The sequence below is a fragment of the Strix uralensis genome, chromosome 5 (assembly GCF_047716275.1).
Source record: "Strix uralensis isolate ZFMK-TIS-50842 chromosome 5, bStrUra1, whole genome shotgun sequence".
NCBI classification, from domain to species: domain Eukaryota; kingdom Metazoa; phylum Chordata; class Aves; order Strigiformes; family Strigidae; genus Strix; species Strix uralensis.
The window spans coordinates 64,509,532-64,515,698 of NC_133976.1; positions in this window are offsets into that span (position 1 = coordinate 64,509,532).

A 6,167-nucleotide genomic window follows, 5' to 3' on the forward strand; every position below is an offset into this window, starting at 1 on the left:
GCATCCATGGCTCTATAGCCAAATCAGACCTCCCCTTTATAAGGGTTGCTCCTGTGGCTTTCTGCCGTGCGCAGTCACGTCCCCCTGCCTACTGCCTTCACTGTCCCCCTTCTGTGCCCCATGCCACAATGTCAGGGACATGGAGTAATCATCCCTCCTGCTTAGGAGACAGAAGGAGGAAAAGAGGCTTGCTGGAAATGTACTCCCAGGTTTCACCAGAAAGCAGTTAACAAAAAATGGAGGGGAAATTAAATCAGTATCAAAATAAATCAACCTTGCACTTCAGAAGAAGAGTAATAAATGACCTCAACTCCAAGAGGATGATCTGCTTTTGCATTGGAAACAGGATGCAGGGGTCAGCTCTGACCACCCAGGCACCTTGCAGCCCCTGTCCTGGTACCCATGTGAGGACATGGCACCAGTTGTTTTCAGGGAGGTGGCCTTCCCGCTCCTGAGGAAGCATCCAAACACCAGCAGAGACAGCAAACACATTTTTTTCCCCTGAAACTCTCAAGCCTGCAGGATAGATTTTGGTTCAATTACATCTTTATAAATAACTTCCTATTTTGCACTCACCTGTTCATTTTCTGCCCTAGTTAGAATCAATATCACTGATAATTATCTGTCAGAGCATTTATACATCACTGGAAGGTGACTAATAAAGAAAACTCCTTTTCTTTATATATATTTTTTTCAGACCACTTTAAGTGAATTAACCAACACAAGATGGCAGATTGATGGTAACTGGAGGCTAGATACTAATTTTTACCCATGAATAAATGTGTTCTTGCAAGGAGAGACAATCACAGTCTTCACAACAGCACCAGCAACCCCAACAGGAGGGTCACCCTGCGGGGCTGCACCCTCTTTTCCTGAGCCATCCTGCCTGATGGACATCTGTGATGCACCAAGGTGGCTGCCACAGCCCTGGCTGCTCCTCAGACGCTTGCTTGTGCCTCCCACACCAGCTCTGTCCACAGCAACCTGCCTCCCGAAGGGTGGTGGTCTTCTTCCCTCGTCATCCTCCACCCAGCATGAGTTTTTCCTGTCTGAGCTTCATATTTGACCCCTAATCCATGTTTGGAAAGTTTTCTTTCTCAGTCAAAGGGACTGTCATTGGACCTGCTGCTAGAAGCATGAATGAATACCTCGGGTCAAAATGTATGTTTTACTGGTGAGCCGTCCTTCCTCCCCTTTTATTTCTTCTCCCTTCCTCCTGTATTGGTATAAAACCACCTTGTGAGCTGCTTCTTAGCTAGAAGCAGCCAACTTGTTCCTCATTTGTACAGTACCATGTGCTCTGGAGCCACCATCCACTGTGGAGATGTCCTCTTTTTTTGGCACTTGAGCTATAGACACCTCAAATATTAACATGTGCAAAAACCTGGATAAATGTCTTTTTGCCAAAGCTTCCCCAAGCAGCTATACGTGGTTGCCCAAGGAAAAGAAGGAGAGCCAAGATGCCCAGTTTGCTTTGGAGGCTGAAGAGCAACAGCTAATGAATGGACTGCATCACACAGCAGCCCTCTCCCTGCTTACCTGGAGAGCAGAGTAGTGCTTCTGGCCACCGCCTGCCCTGCTTTCCCACGTAACCTCTCCCCAGGATGCTCAGGACAAGCCTTTTGTCCAGCCCTGCCCTGCTGGTGCCAGCCTGCTGGGATCCTGGAGCAGGAGGTGGGCCTCCATTTGTGCCATGCCTGGCTCGCTGCACAGCCCCAGTGAGAGGCAGTTGCACTGAACAGGCCGCAGCTCACTCGTGTCCTCTGTCATCCTTTGCGCGGAGCACAATCCTTGCATAAGTGAAGTAGTTGCATGATAGGTGTAAATCATAAGAATCTACGAAAGAACTTCTCCCACTGCCTTCTTTGCAGAGTTACTGGGACCCCATCCAACATAGTAACAACATTTTTTAAAGCAGAGGCAACAATTTACACTGGTGTAAATCAGAAATCTGTTCATCCCCAGTGGGTTTACCCCACATAATTCCCGATCTTGTTTGCAAACACGAGAACAGAATCCCCAGCAAAAAGGTTTATAGCTTAAGGAGGGGAATGGCTGGAAGCAGGAGTACAGAGGTGGCATGGTTTGCTGGGGCCATATGGCAGGTTTGTAGTGGAGCCAGCTTTGTGTTTCCCAGGCTTGTGCTTTGCTATTGGCACATGTGGCATTGTGCTGCTGGCTTCTAAGTGACCCAAACGACAGCTGGTGGTCCCGAGCTGTGACAGCCTGCTCAGGGGCTGGATCTCAGCATGGACATTTGTCAGGTCTGAGAGCTTGGTCCATGATGGGCAAAGTCATCCCCTGCTCTGTTCTCTCCTCTCTCACAGTGTCTTGGTGCTGATTTTCCTCTGTGAATTTTGCCTCATGTGGTGCTCAGGGCCACACAGGTCATTTACTCTACATGTGGGAGCAAACAATCATAGCCATGAGCAGCAAGTCTCCTAATCCCAAAGGAGCAGTTCAGGCCCCAGAAAGGGTGGTCCTCCTGTCAGCATCAACTGACATGGCCAAGTGCTGCCTCCCCCACCAGTTCTGCTCCAGCTGGGGGATTTTGGGTGTAGGCTGTAGTGTGTCTTGGAAAAGAAGAGGAGGAAGAAGAAAAATGTTTCTACTTTTTTTCACTTTTCTTGTAGATTCTTTTTTTTTACTTGCTTTGGTTTCTTATGAGGGAGAAACACAATGTGTGTGGCCCACATCTGGAAAAACCCCACCAGTTTCAAGCAGGTATGTCTGGGGGAAAGACTGGGAGACTGGGGCCATCCCACTCCTTGCAGATGGCACGCCATACTCAGTCATTCACTGGTGCAGAAGGTGGGCTTGATCTGCTTGTTGCAGCCGGGTTCCTGATGCGCCAAGGCACAGGACAGGTATGCTCAAGTGCTTGTAGAGGCAGGGAGTGAAATTCAAAGTGGGGCTGGATTTCATACCCTGGAGCGTACAGCTTGGGGTTGTGCTGCCACAGCTTGCTCCAGAGGAGACAGGTTTGCCTGTGTGATGCACTGCACTGCTGCAAACGCCGACATGCCCAGAAGCCATCCATTCCCTCTGCTTGCACAATATCTTGGCAGTGTGTATTCTTGATGAGGCCTTGACTCCCCAGGTGCTTCTTTGCACAAGCAGTCTTACCCTTGCATGGAGGAGCCCAAAGCAGGGAGCCCCAGGGTTATTGGTGTCTCCAGGAGTGAGGAACAGGCCACTTCCAAGCACCATGCACACAAAAAGTCACTCTGGTCACGTGGAGGCTGATCTCATGATTTAAGGCAGGAGGGGCTGAATCACTATTTTCGGCTCCAGCACGACATGGGTGGTTTGGTTTGGTTTGGTTCTTAACTCCCCCTGCCCAGGGGGTTGGCCGGCCATTGCCAGTGAGGGCATCCTTGGGAGGACAAGGTGCTGCTGACACTGACGGGGGCTTGCAAGAGGATGACTGGTCCTGGGAAGGTGAGGGGAAGCCCTCCGACCGGCTGGCTCCACCACCAGCCAGGGTGTTCAGTTTGCAAGGGGAACTGCCGAGGTGCAGCCCTGGCCCAGTACAGAGGGAAGACCTCCTCCAGCTGCCCCCGCCACTCCCACAGCCTTTGGCCGTCTCCAATAAAAATAGCTGCTTGCCTCTGTGCTGTGCATGCAGGCAGGCAGCTGCCTGCACCAGCTGGGCAATGGGGCTTTCTTTTTCAGTTTATTGCATGGCATCTATTTTAGCAAGTAGTTGCTCTCAAGAGGTTTTGCTCATGGAAACACCTGCCTACTGGTCTGTTCACCTCAGACAGCCCCTGGGTTCAGCAGGCAGACGGTGCTCCCATCCTGTACCCCCATTCAAAGGGGCTTGTGCCTACCCACGAAGCCCACAGCCCTCAGTTGGTTGCTAAATTTGTTCTGCCTGGAAACTGGATCTTCCTCCATCACTGCAGGGGGTCAGCTGGGCCCTCTGCCTTTTTTACAGGCATTTCAACCAAAACTTGTAAAAGCAGTTTTTGGAAAAGGGATTCACGTCCTCCCACCATCCCATAAAACGAAGGGGTTCAAACTGCAAGTCCCAGGGTGGGCTTATGCTTTGAACTGCGTAGAGCTGTTGTGAAGTAGGTCCAGATACTTTATGAAGGGGCCTTCAAGATGGAGCTGTGCTGTAAAGAGAAATAACAACACACCCTCACAGCCCATTTCTTGGCTGCGGAAACAGCAAACATGCTGCGGGGAAACTTGTTCTGGCTTGGGAAAAGTTCATGTCCAGCCTCTTTTGTCCACTGTGCCTTTTAGCTCTGGCCTGCGGCCCCACACAGAATCCTTTTTTCTGGAAACAAATATCGATTGTGGAAATGAAGGAACAGGCCCTTCAGTGAGGTTCTGCATCGCACCACATGCTGCAAGCCCTCCATCAGCCTTCAGCATAGGTAAGAAATGAGATTCGGGAGCTAAGGGTCTCTGATATTTTCATTTCAGGTGGGAAAAGCGAAAGAGAGGGTTGCTTTGACATTGCTGAAAAATGGAACACAGCCATGTGTGACCCCCAGAGGCACAGCTGCAGCTGGGCTCATCCTCCCGCTGCTGGCGCAGCAGCATCCCCGAGGGCCACCACACTCTGCGAGCAGCATTGGGACACAGCCTTCATGCATCGCAGCTGTCCCTGTCCTCTGTGGGATGCGTTCGGGCCAGGGTTGGGACGGGCAGCTGCAGCCCAAAACTTGGTCCAGGGAGGGCAGGAGCCAGCTGTGCAGCTGCCACTTCCCTTTCCTCCCACTGTGTGCTGCAGGAAACACTCTGCAAAGAGACTTTGGTGTCTGACAAAAATAATCAAGTTTCTCCTGCTCCTGCTCTCTTCAGGTGTGGAGTCTGTTTGGTGGGAAGATTGAAAGGGGAGAGCAGATAAACACCCCTGATACTTCCCACAGTCAGTCATTTTCTCACTCTTTCTTCAACAAACTCTCCCAAATCCTCCCTCATTAGACCATATGATCAGCACCCAGATCGAGGTTGGAGGACATTAGCCATCCCTTTCATGGAGCCAGCACCCTCCCCATAGATGGTAGATCCTGCCTCTCACGTAACTGCATGAGCATCGCTTTCCTCCTGGCCGCCTGTCCCGGGTACTGCTGTAGCTCGGGGGTGGCCCTGAGTCCCAAGGGTCTCAATGCAGAGACTCACCCCAATGCACCCCCAGGTTTCTGGCATCCACCAGCCCCACTGTAACCCCATGCCGCCCGTGCATCACCAGCTGACATGCCACTTGTCCAAGAGATGCTTGCAGTAAGTAATGTTGCCCCTATGCATCTGAAAACAATGCTGCAGGTGATGATGAAAAGCAGTAAAACAGAGGGAAGGAACCCAGGACTTCAACTTGCCTCTTGCTGTCTCTCTCACTGCCCAGTTGAGCTGTTTGCTTACACCACTGCAGCCAGCCCCTGGGATGTTGCAAACCAGACAGTTGCCAATTGACGTCAAAGGAGCGCTGGTGGTTTGCGTGAGCTGAGGGAGTGCTCCTACTCAAGGTGGGTTTCCAACACCACAGAGAAATGTTTAAATCCACCCCCCTTCTCCTCCCTCTGCTCTAGGAAACAAGTGCCTTATTTCGTTCATTGGCTGGCTTGGTTATGGCAAGAATCCTGCCCATATTTTGGCTAGTTGGATGTTTGCTGAGGACCGAGCAACCCAGATAATGCTAGCAAAGAGCAGGGGAGTGAAAAGAGGGAAGAAAGGTGGGGTGAAGCGAAGTTTAACCATTTCTGCCCCCGGTTTGTGCCCCATGTTTTTAGACAGGACTAAAGCCATGTATTTTTTTCTTCTCAAATCGCCTGTGATGTTTCTGAGGCTTGTGAAAAAGTAAGATGCTGAGTTCTTGCCATCCTTCTCTTCCTCTTCAAATCACTGTGTGTGGTGTGAAATTTGTCTAGGCCAAGGGAGTTCATTTGAATGGGGTGCACTTCCCCTTAACTGCTCAGGTCCTCCTTCAGCCACTTTATTTTGTGTTATACCTGTTAGCTACAAGCCCCATATTTTTGCTTGTCTCCATGCAGATTTGACAGTGATGTGTCAGTACATTTTCCCTAAACAGGTACTGTAAGAGCTAATTTATTTTTAGCCCAGACCAATGTATTCAACTGCAACATATGTTTCCAAACACAGAGTGATTCCTATGGGGCATGCTCAGGGAAGTCAATGCATTGCCTTCCACT